Source organism: Ornithorhynchus anatinus, chromosome 1, assembly GCF_004115215.2.
Source record: "Ornithorhynchus anatinus isolate Pmale09 chromosome 1, mOrnAna1.pri.v4, whole genome shotgun sequence".
Classification (NCBI taxonomy): Eukaryota; Metazoa; Chordata; class Mammalia; order Monotremata; family Ornithorhynchidae; genus Ornithorhynchus; species Ornithorhynchus anatinus.
This window is the reverse complement of record NC_041728.1, coordinates 88,365,807-88,387,291: the sequence shown is the minus strand read 5'-3', so window position 1 is coordinate 88,387,291 and position 21,485 is coordinate 88,365,807.

Here is a 21,485-nt window from a genome sequence, read left to right as displayed (position 1 = left end):
TAATAACAATAATAATTTGTTAAGTGCTAACTATGTGTCAAGCACTGTAGTAAGTGCTGGGGCAAATACAAGATAATCAGATCCCATTTGGTGCTCACAGTCTAAGTAGGAGGGAGAACAGGTTTAACTCCCCATTTTGCAGAGGAGGGAACAGAGGCTCAGAGAAGTTAAGTGATTTGCCCAAGGTCTTTTCTTGGGAATTTCTTCCCAAATTAGAGAAATCCTATGACATCACTGTCTATGCGCTCACTTGCCCACAACATTGCAGAGCTGCAGTTTGAGCCACTGAGCACGGGAAATCCTGCCATTGGCAAATGAGGGGCAGAGAAACACAGCATGCTAGAGGATTGGTGATAGCAGGACCCTGCAATAGGTGAAGGCCATCAGTGTTCCAAAGCCTCCAAACAAAAATGAAAGATATTGAGATAATGCTGCTCCAACTCTGGGAGCTATTCTCAGCAATAATGTTCTAGGTCACGTGAGCCCAGATCAAGAAAGAAGTTCTCCTGAACATTCTGACTTTCTACATGGCTTATAATTGTTCTAAGATGTTTTCACATTATTTACCTAACTTTTTTCCCCTTACAACATCTCAGTGAGGTAGAGACAGATATCATTATTTCCATTTTACAGATGGGGCACAAAGAGACCAAGTGACTTGCCTGATTTGCAGCTAAATCTCAGGTCCTCCAATTGCTAAGTCTACTAAGCCATGCTGCCTTGACCACTTAGTCTGATGGCTAAAAGGGCAGAAAACAGATGACAAAATGAATTATCTTTCTCCCTCTCTTCCTCTTTCTCTTTATCTCTCTCATGCGTCACACTTGACCTAGTCTCATCCTTTGTTCATACACACATACATACACACAAAGAGACAATTCTTAACACCTGCCTGTCCTGTCAATTGTCAATCCTGACAGTTGAAATCTTCTCTACATTTGAGAGTGCAACAGAAAAGACCAATACACAACTGTCATGCCCATCAACACTGTTTATAATGTAAAGAAAGATTCTGGCTGCACTGATGTTTTTGTCTCATAAATTAATCTACCTTTACATTATAAAGAATAGTGCCAGGAATGTCAGTCAGATATAAACAAGTTTGGTGGGCTAAAATCTGGAAAGGGGTTGTTTTCCTTAAGCTAGGCCTCTGTGTCCAAGACTTCCCCTTAGTATGTTGAGCCCTTGCTCTAGGAGAACAACCCTGCCCTGGATTTTGGTAAACAAAGCTTGCCCATCCACTGTAGTTGTTTTCCAACTGTAATAATAGTGGTGATATTTATTAAGCTTACTATGTGGTAGGCACTGTATTGAGAACTGGGACTGATACAAACAATTCTGGTTGGACACAGTCCCTGTCCCAGATGGGGCTCACGGTCTCAATCGCCACTTGACAGATGAGGTAACTGGGCCACAGAGAAGTTAAGTGATTTGCCAAAGGTCACAAAACACACAAGTGAAGTGGGATTAGAACCCAGATCCTTCTGACCACAAGACCATGCTTTGACCACAAGGCCATGCTGCTTCTCAATGTACTGCTAGTAATTTGGAGTGACACTAACGCTGTTGTAAAACATGACCTTGCTTTTGGTTCCCCATTCAAGGTGAGTGTGTTCTGTGTTGGCATTTGGGATGACCATCCCATGAAATCTTAGGGAGAATGCCTCACATGAAAAACATCTTCCCCCAGCCCTTTGGGAAATCCCAGGAGAGTGTCAATCAGCCTATAAAATCTGGTCTGGAATTTCCCCAGAACCAAAAAGTACACTTCTTTTTGCTCTCCCTTAAAAATGAAAATTTAAAAAATACATTTTGTGCTCTTGGTTTGACTATCATTCTTGCCTACATACAGTCTTTTCCTTCTTAGAGAAGCAGCGTGGCTTAGTGCAAAAAAGCACGGCTTGGGAGTTATAGGTCATGGGTTCTAAACCCAGCTCTGCCACTTATCAGCTGTGTGACTTTGGGCAAGTACTTAACGTCTCTGTGCCTCAGTTCCCTCATCTGTAAAAGGGCGATTAAGACTGTGAGCCCCACGTGGGCCAACCTGATCACCTTGCATCTATCCCAGCACTTAGAACAGTGATTGGCTTATTGTAAGAGCTTAACAAATACCATTATTATTATTACTACCTATAGAAATTGTGTTATTTAAGTGCTTACTATGTGCTAGACACTGTTCTAAGTGCTGGGGTAGATACAAGGTAATCAGATTGGACACAGTCCCTGTCCCACATAGGCTGAGTCTTAATCCACATTTTACTGATGAGGGAACTGAGGCAAGGAGAAGTTAAGTAACTTATCCAAGGTCTCACAGCAGACAAGTGGCAGAGACAGGATTAGAACCCATGTCCTTCTATTCTCTAAACCCATGGTCTTTTCACTAGGCCACCCTGAGTCTCATTCATTCATTCATTCAATCATATTTATTGAGCACTTACTGTGTGCAGAGCAACTTACTAAGCACTTGGGAGAGTGCAATGCAACAATAAACAGATACATTCCCTGCCCACTGCCTTAAAGTCTGTAAGTGGGAGACAGACATTAATATAAATAAATTACATATATGTACATAAGTGCTGTGGGGCTGGGAGGGTGGATGAACAAAAGGAGCAAGTCAGGGCACTGCAGAAGGGAGTGGGAGAAGAGAAAATGGGGGGCTTAAGGAAGGCCTCTTGGAGGAGATGTGCCTTCAACAAGGCTTTGAAAATGGGGGAGACTCATTGTCAGATTTGAGGTGGGAGTGCCTTCCAGGCCAGAGGCAGGACATGGCCAAGGGGTTGGCGGAGAGATAGACGAGATTGACGTATGAGGTAAGCATTAGAGGAGTGAAGTGTATGGGCTGGGTTGTAGTAGGAGAGCAGCGAGTTGAGGTAGGATGGGGAAAGGTGATTGAGTTCTTTAAAGCCGATAGTGAGGAGTTTTTGTTTGATGCGGAAGTGGATGGGCAACACCTGGAGTTTTGTGAGGAGTGGGGAGACATGTCCTCAATTTCTCTTGCATACCCATACAGTATGTAAGATAAAATGGAGGGATTGTATCAGATTTGAATTGAATCTGCCTCAACATGCCTTGCAAAAGAATTGACAGTAATTCTGAAACAATGCCCTGAGCCCTTTTAATAAGAATGATGGTATTTGTTAAGCATCTACTATGTGTCAAGCACTATCACTGGGGTAGATACAAGTTAATCAGGTTGGACTCTGTCCCTGTCCCACATGGGGTTCACATTCTTAGTCCCCATTTTACCGATGAGATGAAGTGATTTGCCAAGTTCACACAGCAGACAAGTGGCAGAGGTGGGATTAGAACCCAGGTCTTCCTGATTTCCAGGCCTGTGCTATATCCATTAGGCCATGCTACTTGAAAAACATTGGCTGAAAAAACATTTTTCACTGACTACCATTTAGAAGCATATAACATATAGATATGGGAGGCAGTGTAAACTAGATGAAAGATCACAGTATTGGATGTTAGGAGACCTGAGTTTTGGTGGCCAGCTCTGCCACTCATGTCCCATGTAACTTGGACAAGTCATGCACAAGTCATGCATTCCTCTGTACCTCAGTTTCCTTATCTTTAAAAGAGGGATAATAATACCAACTTTTCCCTACTTCACTGAGAGACTGTGAGACAAAATGATATAGATGAGAAGCAGCATGGCGCAGTGGCAAGAGCCCAGGCTTGGGAGTCAGAGGTCATGTGTTCTAATCCCTGCTCTGCCACTTGTCAGCTGTGTGACTTTGGGCAAGTCACTTAACTTCTCTGTGCCTCAGTTACCTCATCTGTAAAATGGGGATGAAGACTGTGAGCCCCACATGGGACAACCTGATTACCTTGTATTTCCCCCAGTGCTTAGAACAGTGCTTGGCACATAGTAAATGCTTAACAAATGCCATTATTATTATATAGATCATTCAAAATCACTTTGTTCAAACAGAAGGTATTTCCTGAGGATACATCCTAGGGTGATGAGCCATTCCCATTTTGGTGGTGTTTGTTTCCTCAGTTTCCTTAGTTGTGGTAAAATCTCCAGTTTTCCATTTTGTTCACTTGGCCCCATTTCACCTAAACGGACATTGACCTTTACATATTTTCCACCATCATCAGCTCCAGTTTTACTTTACTTTTGCTGCCACAGAAGCCCAAACCTTAGACATATTTAGATTTTAAGAACACAACAATTGATTCTATGAATTACTAAATACTAATGTTTTACATTCATTGAGGGCAGGGATAAGGTCTATCATCTCCATTGTGCACTCCCTAAGTACTTATTACAGTGCTCTGCACACAGTAAGCTTTCAATTAATACCACTGATTGATTCACAACTCCATACTCTTTGGCCAGTATAAAGTCTCCAAGTATCAGAAAATTTCTCTAGAATAAGGCAAAGAAAATATAGCAACATTGGAAAGGATGAGGAAATGTCACATTAATTTTTTGATGTCTAAATGTTTATTAAGACCATTTGGAAACAGTCAGTTAAATATGGCAATACAAAAAAGAACTTCCTTTTTCCTCAGCATCCCTATATAGCAGCTGCTCCTTCTCAAGGGGGCCAGTTTCTGTACAGAAGAAATTTCAAAGATGAAATCTCATGCCGGAAATTAAAGAGATACATCTCAAGGGGATAATCCATATCCCCTTTTTTTCTAATTGTATCCTTATGTTTGTTGGTGTCATGTCTTTCCATGTGTGCTTACAATTTTTTTCTTCCCTCACTGTAGCAAGAAGATGGAGCATTAGGTAATGAGCACATTCAACACACATCAGTGGAGCAAGCATGTTTTCTGAAGATAATTTTTCTGTAGAAAAATCAAGTTAAGGCCTGAATCTGGAGGGCAGGGCCCATCATTATTTGCCAGCCTAACAGTAGTAATGTGTGGAAAACCTATCTCCTCCATGGCATTTCCCAGCTAATTTTCATCACCCTAGTTATTCTTCCTAAAAGTTCTCCTCACTCCATATGTACAACTGACCTTTGGCCTTCCTAAAATTTTGTTCATGGTTTTGCCTGTTTGAGATTGGCTGGCTCCAGACTTACAGGCAAAGCAATGGTGGTGGAAATGGCCTCAAACCTGCCCCCCTTGTCCCCAGCCCACTCTTTAGTCCTGTCCAGCCATGCCCCTTCCTGTCTCTAGATCTGTTCAGCTCTCCACCCCCCAGTCCCTGCTGCTTGCTATTTCTATGGCTATCAACAGCCACGGCCATATATCTTCACTCTATCTTCAGTGTTTGGTCACCCTCCCTCAGCTGCTAGAAAGCCCAGGTGGGCTTTGACATGAAGGATAAAAGGGGAAAGAGCAAGTGCCTGGAATTCAGAGGATGAGTATTCCAATACTGGTTCTGTGATCTTGGGTAAGACTCTTAACCTACAATACCTCAGCTTCCTCATTTGTAAATTTGAAAAAATAAGGGGATGCACACCTGAATGGTATTCCACACCAAGCCCTTACTGACTACCTGAGTCCACTCAGAGTACCTTGTTAAGAGGATAAAGTTGGAAAGCTAAAGTAGGAGGTGTTTTGCCAGAGGCTGTAAGCCATGTTAGGTGTTGTACAAGTGGACAAAGCTGCCTTATTTTTAGAAATGGAAGCTTGAGAGGAAGGAAGAGAACAGTTGAATTTCCATCTAAAGAAGAACCCTGAGGTAAAATATTTGCTATTTGGGACTGAACTAGAATAGAAATTCTAGAAAGGAGAGAGAAAGGAAATGTGAACCTTGAGATGAGGATGTATTGTGATGATGCTGGGGTAATAGAACTATTTGGGGAACATCTCTGCTTGTTTATTAGGCCTCATATTGTTTTGCAGTATTGTTGACTCTAGCTAAACAGCATGTTGGGCAGAGGCAGGTGCTGGTGAGTCTATGGAAACAGGAATGTGGGGTATTCCCTCCCTCAGGGTACTCTTTTACTCCTTTCTTGCCCACCTCTGAGGCCACTGAGTCCACTTTTAGTATCAGTTCCTCTCAGAGGTGTGGAAAAGTGGGGAGGGGAATGGAGGGTGCTAAAAAAGTGGAAAATACTTTGGTGGCCACAAGGAAACACCCAGAAAATGGGGCCTAGGGCAACTGACCCTTTTCCCTACAGCCAGATTAAGATCCCTGAAGGCCGCAGAGTTTTCCAATTTGGGGAGCCTCCCTGCTCTCCATGTGGCTCATGACATCAGTCTATCATGCTATGTCATTGCCTCTTCACCCCAAAGCCACAAGCTCTCTACCCCAGTCCCCACCCCTTTTGCTCTGCTGGACTCTCACCCCTGTCAAGCAATATGAAGGGAGCCAGCAAATAGGTTTAGGGAATGGAAGATCTCCCACTTAGCAGTCAAGTGTAATCTGCCTCTTCTCTCCCTGTTTACCACATAGACCCATCATTTTCTCCTGGTGGAGAGATCTTTTGGTCTAGGCTGCTGTTTGTCTTGGGGAGCAGAAAACTCAGGAGCTGAGGAGTAAGTTGCTGATACTGTGAGGAACCTGACCTTCAGATAAGGGATTGTGGCCTACTATCCATATGTCTGACTCCCTTGCTCAAGTGCATGCCTTGTAACAGAAGCTCCAATTTACTGCAAGCTGTGGTGACAGGGAAGGAGGGTGAGCTAGTTAGAGTAAGACCGGCCAGAGATCACTGCTGGTCTTATTTAATAAAAAAAAAAACCTCCCCATCTTCCCTTTTTTCATACATTCTGGCTCTCCCTCCCCGGACATATTTTACCAGGGGTAGGGAAGGGAGGGAGGGAATCCTAGCTTTGCTTTGATGGGAGAAGATGGAGGGTGAGTAGTGACAAGAGTAACAGCAGAGCCAGACCACAGTGGGATAGTGCCTTGAGGTCAGAGCTAAAAATGATCATATTAGCTCCACCTAGAGTTGCTCCTGCAAGTAGATAGAGCATGGGCCTGGGAATAAGATCTGGGTTCTAATCCTGACTCCTCCACTTGTCTGCTGTATGATCTTGGGCCACTCACTTAACTTCTGTGGGCCTCAGTTACCTCATCTGTAAAATGAAGATTAAGACTGAGAGCCCTATGTGGGTCAGGGACTATCATGATTACATGAGTACCTTATATCTACCCCAGTGCTTAGTACAGGGCCTGACACATAGTAAACACTTAACAAATACCATTAAAAATAGTCTCAAATGGCTGTCATGTGGGTATGGAAAAGAGATGTGTGTAATTGTCATAGGAAAGAAAGGTGGTTGGAGCCAAGAGTCTGGGTGGCATCTGTGGGCTGGGATTACAACCCATAGTCGAATTAATCTGAACCTAATTTGTCAAATGATTTAAATTATCCTGGCTTTGGGCTTTTTTTTTCCCTGCTGCTGCTGTGATATTCAAGTGATACTTGGGGAGAGGGATTATCTAAGGCAGATAATAAACATCAAGATGACTGTGCTAGCTTGTTGAAGGTTGATATTATTCTTGTAAAGGAAAGATTCCAATGGCTTAATTACCCTGTGGTTGTGCTTTCCAGTAGTTACTTGATAGTTTCTTTCCCTAGTAGACTTGGTAAGAAGAATGATAGGATCAACATCCATTAAACAAAACAGTATTGCACTGCGTACCCCCAGTGTATGTAAGTATATAACTTTTCATACTTCTACAAGTAATTCTAATGCATCTGTACCTGCTGCATGGTATCCGATATCCTTGCCTCTAAATCAGTGATTAGTCAATCTATTTTGAGTAGATTAGTCTCATTATGGGCAGGGAATCTGTCTATTGTACTTTCTCCAGCGCTTAGTACAGTGCTCTTCACACACTAAGTACTCAGTAAATACAATTGAATTAATTAGTCTTAATCCTTAGGTAGCTTCTGACCACTTGTCTTATGCTGAAGTTAATGTTCTTCAGTATTTCATTCATTCAGTAGTATTTATTGAGTGCTTACTATGTGCAGAGCACTGTACTAAGCACTTGGAATGTACAATTCAGCAACAGATAGAGACAGTCCCTGCCCATTGACGAGCTTACAGTCTAATCGGGGGAGACAGACAAAAACAATAGCAATAAATAAAATCATGGGGATGTACATCTCATTAACAAAATAAATAGGGTAATAAAAATACATACAAATGAGCGGACGAGCACAGTGCTGAGGGGAAGGGAGGGGGGAGGAGCAGAGGGGAAAGGGGGGAAAAGGGGGCTTAGCTGAGGGGAGGTGAAGGGGGAGCAGAGAGGGAGCAGAGGGAAAAGGGGAAGCTCAGTCTGGGAAGGCCTCTTGAAGCAGGTGGTCTCTCAGTAGGGCTTTGAAGAGGGGAAGAGAGTTAGTTTGGCGGAGGTGAGGAGGGAGGGCATTCCAGGACAGCGGAAGGACTTGGGCCAGGGGTCGACAGCAGGAAAGGCGACAAGGGGGGATGGTGAGGAGGTGGGCGGCAGAGGAGCAGAGAGTGCGGGGTGGGCAGTAGAAAGAGAGAAGGGAGGAGAGGTAGGAGGGGGCAAAGGGATAGAGAGCCTTGAAACCTAGAGTGAGAAGTTTTTGTTGTGTGCGGAGGTTGATAGGCAACCACTGGAGGTTTTTAAGAAGGGGAGTGACATGCCCAGAGCGTTTATGCAGGAAGATGAGCTGGGCAGTGGAGTGAAGAATAGACTGGAACAGGGAGAGACAGAAGGAAGGGAGATCAGAGAGAAGGCTGACACAATAATCCAGCCGGGATATTATGAGACCCTGTAGCAGTAAGATAGCCGTTTGGATGGAGAGGAAAGGACGATCTTGGAGATATTATAAAGGTGAGACCGGCAGGTCTTAGTGACGAATTGGATGTGTGGGGTGAATGAGAGAGCCAAGTCAAGGATGACACCAAGGTTGCGAGTTTGAGAGACAGTCCGGGAAATGTTATCAGTGTGCCCCAAATAATAATTATGGTATTTGCTAAGCGCTCTGTGCCAAGCACTGTTCTAAGTTGAAAGAGTCCCAGAAAAGTTAAGTGAGTTGCCCTCGGTCTCACAGCAGACAAGTGGCGGAGCCAGGATTAGAACCCACAGCCTCCATTTCCCAACCTGTGCTCTTGCCACTAAGCCATGCTCCTTCTCTAGACAATTACAGAGCCAATATATATGTGGAATGTCTCCTGCTGTGTTGTATTTGCAACCCATAGAGCCTGGAATGTTTTTGTTTCTGCCTCAATCAAAATTCTCCCAAAGTCTCTGATCTAAAATATCACACCAATTCAAACTGTTGAACACCACATTATCCTGGCTTCTAATGTTCCTAGCTGTCCTTAGCTGTACCATATCATCTTTGACTTGCATTTTGCATATGTGTTGCCATCTCAAATCCCCATTTGAAGCAGCATAGTGTAGGGGACAGAGTACAGGCTTTGGACTCAGAAGGTCATGGGTCCTAATTCTGGCTCCACCACTTATCTGCTGTGTGACCTTGGGCAAGTCACTGCACTTCTCTGGGCCTCAGTTACCCCACTTGTAAAATGAGGATTGAGACTGTGAGCGCCACATAGGACAGGGACTGCATCCAACTCAATTTGCCTGCATCCACCCCACTGCTTAGTACAGTGCCTGGAACATAGTAAGCAATTAACAATTACCATTGGGATTATAATAATTACTATTATTATTATTAAATGTTTCTTTTCACCTCTATCCCTCTCCCCAGTCCTCTACTTTCCAACATGTGTTAGTGTGTTTTGTTGCTATCCACTACCCCCAATTCATCCTGTCCAGGATGACAGACTGGCTGATCTCCAGGATCTCATTATTTCAATTCACTGTTTCATTTTGGTAAGTATGATCATTGGGATAATGAATAACTAAAATTCATTTTTAGTTATTGGAGAAGCAGCATGGCTCAGTGGAAAGAGCCCAGGCTTCGGAGTCAGAGGTCATGGGTTCAACTCCCGGCTCTGCCACTTGTCAACTGTGTGACTGTGGGCAAGTCACTTAACTTCTCTGTGCCTCAGTAACCTCATCTGTAAAATGGGGATTAACTGTGAGCCTCATGTGGGACAATCTGATTACCCTGTATCTACCCCAGCGCTTAAAGCAGTGCTCTGCACATAGTAAGCGCTTAACAAATGCCAACATTATTATTATTAAAATATTTACTATGTGTTAAGCATTGGGATTCAAAGTTATGAAACTGGACTCAGCCCCTGTTAAACATGGAGCTCACAATCTATTTTATCTCCATTTCCCATGTGAGGAAACTGAAGCTAGGGAAGGTTTATGGTTTAGTCAAGGTCAACAAGTATTTTGGCAGGTCTGGAATTCAAACCCAGTCCTCCTGACTCCCCATCCTGTACTCTGACATGCCACTTTGAAGTGATCCATCCATGAAGAGTACAGTCTTGCTGCAGTGAGAGATGAGTGGAAATACAGATGAGTGGAAATACAGATGTGTAGTAGAAACAATGGGGCTAGGAGAAGCAGCATCACTTAGTGGTTAGAGCATGGGCCTGGGAGTCACAAGGCCCTGGGCTCTAATCCCAGGTCTGCCACTTGTCTATGTGACCTTGGGCAAGTCATTGCACTTCTCTGGGCCTCAGTTACCTTATCTGTAAAATGGGGATTAAGAGTGTGAGCTCCATGTGAAACAGGGACTGTATCTAATTTATCTACCCCGGAGCATAGAACAGTGCTTGGAACATAGTAAGTACTTAACAAGTATCATAATTATTACATAGAGATGAGAATTAGCTGATTGAGTACCTAAAAGTGAGTGGTTAGGAGTTTCTGCTAGATGCAAAGAGGAATGGGCAACCATTTGACTTCCTGAGGATTTGGGAGAGGTGTGCAGTATGACATTTTGTAAAAAATGTATTCAGCCAGCTGAATGAAGTATATCTTGGAAGCATGAAGGCCTATGATGGTGGTAGCTGGTGGCAGTAGTTAAGCCAGGCAATAACATGGATAAGTATGGTGGAAAACTGGACAACTGCTGTGTGTCCAGCACTGTACTCTGCACTCTAGTGAGTGCAGTACAGATGATAGGCATGATTCCTGTCAACAGGAGCTTACCATTTGGAGAGGAAATGGCAAAATGGATGGAAATGTTGTAAAGGATATTCAGGATTTTTGAATATATGGCTTGAAAGAGAAGGAAGCATCAAAGATAAGGCCAAATTTGTGGACCTCCTATAGGGAAGATGGTAGTATTATGAACTATGAGGAGAAAGAAGGAGAGAAGATGAGTTCAGTTTTACACATGATGGAGCTTGAAATTCTGCTGGATCATTCATGTTGGGATAACCTGAAGGCGGAAATAAATACAGAATAGTAGATATGAAGAGTCCAGGGCCTGCAAGCTAGATTTGTTGCCATCTACATCGCTGTGCCCCTCACAGGGTCACACTGGGAGAGTTTCCAGTCCTCTACCTGTCTTGACTATGGGAGGGAGAATCAGTCAGAGGCATATCCATTCTATTCCTAAATCTGCTACAAGTCAAAACTCACCTGTGCTGTGAAGCCGTGGCATGAGAGAGAGTGGATGGTGGAGACTCAAGTTTACTGCGTGGAAAGAGGCAATGGTAAACTACTTCCATATTTTTACCAAGAAAACTCTGTGGATCCACTACCAGAATGATTGCAGATGGAGGTGGGGTGTTGTGGGAGAGATGTGTACGTGGGGTCGCTATCGCTTGGAGATGACTCGACAGCATAAGACAAGACATCATTGTGGCCTTCCCAAACCCCTCTCAGGATCACACCTGGAAAGTTTCCAGTACTCTAACCGTCTCGGCTACAGGACAAAGAGTCGATCAGAGGCATGCCCATTCTATTCCTAGCTTGGGCAGTGGCTAGCAAGTGGCAGAAAATCTGCTACCAGTCAGAACTCACCTGTGCTGGGAAGCAGTGGCATGGGAGAGATTCAGGGTGGAGATTCAAGTTTACTTTGTGCAAGGAGGCAATGGTAAACTACTGCTGTATTTTTACCGAGAAAACTCTATGGATACACTACCAGATGATTGAAGATGGATGTGGGATGTTCTGAAGATATGTGTCCATGGAATCGCTATGAGTAGGAAACAACTTGATTGCATAAGACAAGACAGACATCTCTATGGTGGAGAACCTTGAGGGATATCCATAGTTAAGAGATGTGAGGTAGAAAAAGAGCCAGTGAAAGAGTCTGAGGAGGTCAAGCAGAGAAGTAGGAGGAGAACCAGGAAGGAATTTTATCAATAAAATCAAGGTTAGAAAGTGTTTCTAGAATAATGGGGCATATGTTCTCAGGTTACAGCCACTGTGAGGGGGCTGGAATGCTGACCTGGTGTAGCATGTGGGGCTGGTAGTCAGAAGGTCATGGGTTCTAATGCTGGCTCCTCCACTTGTCTGCTGTGTGACGTTTGGCAAGTCACTTCATTTCTGTGGGCCTCAGTTACCTCATCTACAAAATGGCGACTGAGACTGTGAGGCCCATGCGGAACAGGGACAGTGCTCAAACCTGACTTTCTTGTATCCACCCCAGCACTAAGTAGTGCCTGGCACATAGTAAGCACTTAATAAATACCATTATTATTATTGAATTAACCACTGACTCTACCCTCAAACTCAAGCCATCACTACATCCAATGCACCGAAAAGTAGCCTACTATTACTACAACTACTATCAAGTAGTTTACCAAGTATCTCCTAGAGACTGAAGTCAGCAATCCTTTCAATGGCAGCATGTACACTTCTGAGAAACAGCCATCAAGACAAAAGGCAAAATGACAATATCAGAGACCAGTTTGCTGGAAATTGATTTAAAGAGCCTCTTGAACAAAAGAAGGAACGCATCAATACCATCTCACAACTCCTCATGATCACAACAGAAGAGAGGCCTTCAAAAACCTGGAAAAGCAGCATATATGTCAAGATAGAAATACCCATTAGAAGGTATTCCAAAGCTGACAAAATACTGTTGTTGTTGCTCCCTCAACTAAGGATTTTTATTCATCACTATTGTAAGTTCTGTGGCCTCATACTAATTATTAGCACGCTGCTGAGACCTGCAGATGGAACTGCCCTCATCAAGGATCTGAACTGATCTAGGCTAGTAGAAGTTATTAAAAAGTCTAATAGTCCAGTAGGTTTAGTAATCTGAGACAGACATTCATCCAGTGTTGTTCAATTCCCCAAAACATTGTTTTAGATTCCCCAAACATCAGTTATCCAAATAATTAGTTAATTGAACTGAATCTAGTTCAGATAATCTGATTTCTATGACAATGAATGAGACAGTAATGGAGTATGAGTAAAGTTATGTCTATCTTGCTGACTCTTCTAAAGGAATTGCGAGTATTTCTTGGGACTAATATTTCTGTGCTTTCTTGCTAACAATCAAAATATGTTAGAGCTAGCTGAGAGAGCGTGATTCTACTAGTTTTGAAAAATGAATGAGGGGATAAGAAAATGCATTTTAAAAATTTGTGTGACATCAGCACAACTGGACAGGATTTGTCCAGGCATCCAACAGTGAGAAGCAGCCTGGCCTAGTGGATAGAGCATGGGCCGGGGAGTCAGAAGGACCTGTGTTCTAATCCTAGCTCTGCCACTTGTCTGCTGTGTGACCTTGGGCAAATCACCTAACCTCTCAATACCTCAGTTCCCTCATCTGTTAAATGGGGATTAAGACTGTGAGCCTCATGTGGGACAGGGATTGTATCCAACCTGATTACCTTGTATCCACCCCAGCACTTAGTACAGTGCCTGGTATATAGTAAGTGATTAACTAATACCACAGTTATTATCAATTATTAGGCATAAAGGATTGGGACAAAAAAGGGGATAGGTTTAATTAGGAAAAATGTAAAGTGAAGAAAAATCTCAGGTAAAGAGAAAATTAATCATTGGCATAAGAATGGATAAGCATCCAAGGACTCAGCAGTGTCTCAGTAATTAAATGGTTATTGGAGAGCTAAAAGACTGAAAGAAATAAATGAATCTGGGAGTACACCAGACTCCCAGTGAATTGAATAATCAGGAGCAGAATTCATAATTAACACTTGATACTTTATTTGATTTGGGTTATGAAAACCCTTTCTAATAACGTCTCCATTTCCAAACACTTTGAGTGAGTTTATTTTTTAATGATGAAATTCAGCCTAAGGATCGAAGGTGAATTGACTTCTGAATGGATGAAGACAGAATCTATCTTTATTTGAATGAAGTGGAGAAGAATCAGCAAGCAAGCATGTCCCGTGGTCCCAGTGTCCTCATTTACAGTTTTATATAACATACAACTTTAAAACCTTTTGGAAATTTAAAAGATTAATACTTGAAATCACACCATACAAATATCTTCTGCAATTCCCATTCCAATTCTTCCAGAAATTCCCACTCCTTCATATTAAAGTGGCTATTCTCGTACAAGTTTGAAAACAATTGAACCTCCTCTAGCCTTCTTTTCCAGACTAAACAATCCAAATCCCTTTAATCTTTCTTCATGGGTTGCATTTTCTATTTCATCATTTTTGTTGATCTTCTCTAGACTATCTCCCGAATTTCAATATTTTTCTTAAAATACAAAGCGTAAAACTAGATTTAGTCCTACATAAAGAGATTGAATAAAGAGATTGAAAACTTAACACCCCTTACATTATGCTCTTTAGCAATTTAACATATTTGATATTGTGGGTTGATGCCTGATTACATTTATGTATTCATGTAGTGGTCTATTATGGCCCTCTCAACTTTTTCTTTTTTCTGACATGAATATTGCCAGTCTTTGCCCATTTTGAATTAGTTTTCGAAACCATCATTCTCCTGGTTTCTTAACTTTTCCCTAATTATCTAAAATTCCTTTGGAATAGAATAATTCAGCATAGTGCTAATTTCCACTCTTAGTGTGGTGTCTTTTTTTTTTTTCAACCATCCTAAGAACCTATGAAAGCATCCGAACCAAACTGATCGGTCGATGTGTCCTCCCAATATAAAACTCATTCATGAATAAACACCGTCAGGTTCCGATCCTCCTTACAGACCAAAGTTCCTGAAATTACCAAAGGTTTGCTACTATTCAGAGATAGAACATTTGGGCTTGCCCTGAATCTACCAGTCTGACAGAAGCAATCAGACTGGTTTTAAAGTACTTATTATTTGAAACCTTGATATATTCTTTACAATCCCATACCATATTCTCCTCATGATTTTGCAAATAGACTTGCTGATGAGTTTATCCTATGGTGAGTTACACTTAACTGTCCAGAGAAATTTTAGCCATATTCTGTTCTTATTTAAAATCCAAACACCAGGTTATTTATTTTCTTCTCTCTGTCTTCAATAATCATACTATTGGTTGCTTAAAAAGAAAAACCCTCTAGTGAATTTATAACAATTTTTATTTTTCCTAAAGAAAAAAGGTCAGTCCGAGGGTCTTTGGCCTAATTCTCTAAACTGCAGGTGTTTTCGTCAGACTGCCTTTAGTAGAGAATAACAAAGAGTAAGAAAGATAAAAGTAACTGCTAGACACTGGCAGGAGTTTATAATTCCTTTGGTCTCAATGTTATCATTATTCCTGTTTGAATGTAAAATGTGCAATCTAGTTTGCCAAGAAAAGAGAAACATTTGTCTACAAATCCAAATTAATTTAAGCTCAATAAATTCAATGTGTTGTGTTAACTGAAACAGTTGACAAGATTTTTTTTTCCCTTAGAAAACAACGTCCTGAATCTCCCTTCCCCAGCAATACACATATGTTTCTCTCTGCTTTTAGCCGGGGATATGGGACACCCTACTTAAAGTAACCTGTGTAGATGCTGTGTTTGGTTTCAATGAGAACTGGGAACTCAGACAGCTATTTTCCAGGAGTTGGGCATAGAAGAGAGTGAGGAGCAGAGGAGAGAAATGGGTGCATATAGTGGGCTCTAACCCACCCCCGATTCTACTTAATATCAATTTTAGCTGCAAGTTAGTTTCATATTTTAAGTGAAGCACCCAGAGTGTATGGCAGATGGGTGTGGTATAAATAGTTTTGTTTTTTTTAAATTGTCATAGTGCTCTGCTTTTCATCCTCCAAATCCAGATATGATTATTCTTTATATTTTATCTTGCTACTTTTAAGTGTAGAAGTGTTTCTTCTCTTCCTGTCCTCTTGTGTGTGTTAGTGTGTGGTGTGTGTAAGAGAGAAATGTGTGTGTTTGTTATTCTCTAGTGAATGGAACTCTTCTTCACTATGTCTGCTATAGAAAGAGAGCAACTTTATATGAGATATTAATAAAATGAAACAGATTTGGTTTTCCATATGGCCAAGAGTCTTGTGTCTGGTAGCCGCCTACCCAAACCATTTTCTACAATCTGAATGATAATCACTCAGCTCATACCTCTTCCAGGTTTTCTTTGAAGAACAAGTGATCCCTACCTAAAGAAAAGGGAAGAAATGCAGAATATAATATGAATTTCTGGCTACTGGTTCCTGATGTCACTTTCCTCTAGCTGTGGTGGGAATGAAGATGGACAATAGGTTGAATTTGCTGAAATGAAAGTGAGCCCTAAATGATGAGGGAAACAAATGAAAGAAATACCCAAGCATTTTAGTGTAGTTTCATGTCAAAAAGAGAAAACTACATGAAATTGAATCAAACTATCCAACATTTTTTTAATGGCAGAAATGGCAACAGTTCAGTAAAATCAAATTAACATCTGAGTCCTAGTGTGCAATATTTTTGATACTTCCTATAATTCTTTGCAAAAACCGAACAAGAGTTACTTTCACCTTTAATAGAGGCATCATTTTGCATGGATGAAGAGAATACCTTGAGTTTGTATAGCTTCGTCATCTTATTTTGTCCTCACAACATCCCTGAGATATACCCACTTTACAGGTCAGGAAACTGATGTGCAGAGAATGTGTATGACTTGATTCCCAGATTTATACCCTCTCCACTACACCACGCTGCCTCCCAAGGAGAACAGTGACTCTTGCTTCAAGAGCTGAACTATTGTATTAATGAGAAGTTATGTATTTGGCTTGTGGTATCTTAGGTCCCAGAATTTTGGTCTTTCTTGGCTGTAAAATTATAATTTTTAATCACCTTGGGAATTTGACTGTAGTCTGTAAGCTCCTTCTGGGAGGTATTGTATTTTCCCAAATGCTTAATACAGTAATCTGCCCACAATAAGCACTTAGTTTGCATCTACTTCAATACTTAGTACCATGACACATAGGAAATGCTTAAGAAATATCATTTTAAAAATATGAAAAATAATTCAACTGATTTCTTACCATTTATTTTTGGTGGTTTTAATTATTTTTATACATTTCCTGTAAATGACTTTAAATTTTATAGTCTGGACCTTACATTCTAATAATAATAATGTTGGTATTTAAGTGCTTATTATATACTGAGCACTGTTCTAAGCACTGGGGTAGATACAGGGTAATCAGGTTGTCCAACTTGAGACTCACAGTCTTAATCCCCATTTTACAGATGAGGTAACTGAGGCAGGCACCGAGAAGTCAAGTGACTGCCCAAAGTCACACAGCTGACAGGTGGAGCCAGGATTAGAACCCATGACCTCTGACTCCTAAGCTCGTGCTCCTTCCGCTGAGCCACACTGCTTTTAGATGGTAGCAAACTATATCTCAGGAAGATATGGCTTGGAATGATGTAATGAAAATGTATATTTGAAAATTTGGACTAAAGGTCAGAAATAAGTTACTCAGGGGAGAATCTAGATTGAGAAGCAAATCTTCCACCAGAGAAGAGCAATACCTGTTACTTGAAGCAATGTAATAATTTTGGTCCTTCAGAATTATACTGTAAGGCTCACTCTTGTCCTGGGAGGAAGATACAAATTATCTTCCTAGAGGGTGACTTTTCATTTATGACTCTTATACATCTTTGATTTTCTTGAAATTAGATCTTGCTATGGTGCTTTTTATGTAAGATGCTTTCTCCTGCATCATTAGAATAGTAAGCAGGTAAGTCTTCACTTGCCCCAGTTCTTTTTAGAAGAATATCTTCTCTTCTCAAGACAATCTTTTAGGTTATGAATTGATTTCTAAATGCTACTGTTCAAAAAATGAGGAACCATTCTGAGCATAATGAAACATAAGTTGGTATCCTATCACATCTGAAGTTGCTGAAGCAAGATGTTATAGGAAGTTGGGCTGTTAGAGAGGCTGGACTACTGAAAGGAGAAGCAGCAGCATCGCCTAGTGGGTAGAGCATGGGCCTTGGGTCAGAAAAACCTGGGTTCTAATCTGGTTCTAATCTAATCTCTTGCACTTGTCTGCTGAGGGACCCTGGGCAAGTCATTTAACTTGTCTTTGTCTCAGTCAAATGGAACTGCGAACACCACATGGGACAGGACTGTGTCCAATCTGATTAACTTGTATCTATCCCAGGACTAAGTACAGTTCTTGGCATATAGTAAGCACTTTAGAAATATCATTTAAAAATGTTGCTGAATAAAGGAGTTGTCACAGACCTATTTTGAAATTATTTTGATTTACTTGTATTACCATTCTCCTCTTTTAATCTACCCTCATGTACTGTATTTTTGGGAGGCATCTTTTCCTAAACATTTCAACCCTTTCCCCACTGTCTACAGTTTTCCTTTTCTCTCATTTGTTCTGTTGCATTAGAAGTGGGACATCAGCATCACATGGTGTATTAACATTTGGAAATGCAGAAAGGACCACTGGTAGGTTTCAAAAGATTTCTGGATGACAAAAGATTATGTCACGCTACATAGTGTAAGGGGAGAGGAAGTTAGAGGGTGGAGATCCCAAAGTCAGACAGCAAGGAATGTGAAGGGAGAGATTCAAGCATGGAAAGAAAAGCAGAATAGATATCTCATTTAGCACTAGCTCAAAATTAGCTTCAGAAGTTTTGGGGCCTGGTTTATATAACACACATTCCACACGTATTACCCTGTAAAATTCCTTAAACATTGTGGAGCTGTTTGCTATAGAAGGTAATGAACTGTAAACCAGATCTTTAAATATAGCAGAATCTTCCAAGAATGCAGTTTTCCCTACCTTTTGTTTAGATCATTTGTGTTATTGGCCTTGGAGAAAGGAATGGAAACATCCCCTTTTCTAGCTCAAAGGATAAGGAGCATTCTGGGTCTTTACTCTCAAGTCCTTCTGAAGAATGTAGAAGCTGAGAGGGAAAATTCAAATATACATAACCACATTCCCCATTATAGGGAGAGAATAGGTTGTAATAAGGTCTCAGATGAAGGGAGCACCTCCTTGGACTTGCATGGGATTTGCATTTGTTAGTCAGTTAACTGTATTTATTGAGCACTTACAGTGTGCAGAGCACTGTTCTAAGTGCTTGGGAGAGTACAATACAGTAAATACATTCCCTGCCCACAACAAGGTTACGGTCTAGAGGGGGAAGATGTATGTCTTTGTGAAGTTCTCTTGGAAAGGTATTTATCCATAGGGTACAAAGCATTAGTAGGATGTTTGTGGTGGAGGGCTTGGGCCACCTGGGCAATGCTTATGTTTTCCATGTTTTAGCCATGGCACCGCTGGTCTCGCCCTCATTAATAAGATGGGAAGTAGAATGGGCCAAGTTGGAGAATGCTGAGGCTTTTGGATATGACTTTTCTATTGACAATAAATAACCACTTCAGAGGAGGGAGGCAGAAAGGGTGCCATCCTATCTAATAATAATAGTTATTGTATTTGTAGAGTACATACTGCGTTTAATCATTTATTGAGCTCTTACTTTGTGCAAAGCACTGTATTAAGCAGTTACATGTGAAGGACTATACTAAGTTCTGAAGTAAATCAATACAATGCCTGGTGTTTAGTGCAGTGCTCTGCACCCAGTAAGCCCTTTATAATACCATCAATTGATTGAGATCAGGCTGGACAAGCTCCCTGTATCATGTGGGGCTCACAGTCTAAAGGAGAAGGAGAACCAGTATTTCATCTCCCTTTTAGAGATAGCCCCTCAGCATAGAGAAGTTTAATTGCTGGCCTATGATCAGTGGCAGAGCTAGGATTAGAACCCTGGTCCTCTGACTCCCAGACTGGTATTCTGGTTTCTAGACCACTCTACCTCACAATTTCTAACAGTGTTTTACCTAGCTTATGGGAAGTCAGATGCATAAGATTGAAATTTGATTTCCTCATTGATATCACTTGAAATAGAGAAACACTTTGTGACAGATTCATTCCTTCATTCATTCAATTGCATTTATTGAGTGCTTACTGTGTGGAGAGCACTGTACTAAGTGCTTGGAAAGTACAATTCAGCAACAGAGACAATTCCTGCCCACAACAGGCTCACAATCTAGAAGGTGGGAGACAGACATCAAAACAAGTAAACAGGCATCAATATAAACAAATAGAATTATAGATATATACACATTAATATGAATAAATAGAATTATAAATATGTACATATAAGCACAAGTGCTGTGGGGCAGAGATGGGGGAAGAGCAAAGGGACCATTTGGGACAATGGGGAGGGGGAGCTGAAGAAAAGGGGAGCTTAGTCTGGGAAGGTCTCTTGGAGGAGGTGAGCCTTCAGTAGGGCTTTGAGGGGGGAAGTATGATTATTTGGCAGATTTGAGGAAGGAGGGCATTCCAGGCCAGAGGTAAAATATGGGCCAGGGGTCAATGGTGGGACAGGTGAGAATGAGGCACAGTAAGAAGGTTAGCACCAGGGACATGCTTTTATGTGCAAAATATGGCAAGGCTGGAGATCCTGCCTTGGCTTCAGCCATACATAATAATAATGATGAAGGTATTTGTTAAACACTATGTGCCAAGTACTGTTTTAAGCGCTGGGGTAGATACAAGGTAATCAGGTTGTCCCCCGTGGGGCTCACAGTCTTAATCCCCATTTTACAGATGAGTTAACCGAGGCCCAGAGACATGAACTGACTTGCCCAAAGTCACACAGCTGACAAGTAGTGGAGCCGGCATTTGAACCCATGATCTCTGACTCCCAATCCCCTGCTCTTTCCACTAAACCACGCTGTGATTTCACCATCTGTGATGTCTTTGAATATGGACAACTATTCATATGTAGTCAATCCTATTCACTTTTACCATCCAACCCCTGGGTGCCCTATCCTTCCTCACCAGTGCAGAGCCAGAAGTATCAACCACTGAGATTTTATGACCTCCATAATCCTAGATGGGGTATAGAAGGGTATAGAAGGTGTTGTGTGGAGCGGGAAGATTAACTCATGCATCCGGTCAGAATCACTATATTGATGTCTTGTTGAAGGTGTATTACTGTGTATATTTGGGAGGAGGCGGGCAGAGAAGAATTAAGGGAAAGCAGGTGAAAAGTTAGCCCCTTTATTTACTCCCCCCTTCTCAGCCCCTCGGCACTTATGTACATATCTGCAATTTATATTAATGTCTGTCTTCCCCCCGCCCCCAGACTGTAAACTTGGTGTGAATAGGGGATGTATCTGTTTATTATTGTATTGTACTTTCCCAAACACTCAGTACAGTGCTCTGCACACAGTAAGAGCTCAATAAATGTGATCAGATGAATGAATGAATCCCACGCCTCATAAATAAGCCTTCAGTTACTAATAATAATGATAGCAGTTAAGCGTTTACTATGTA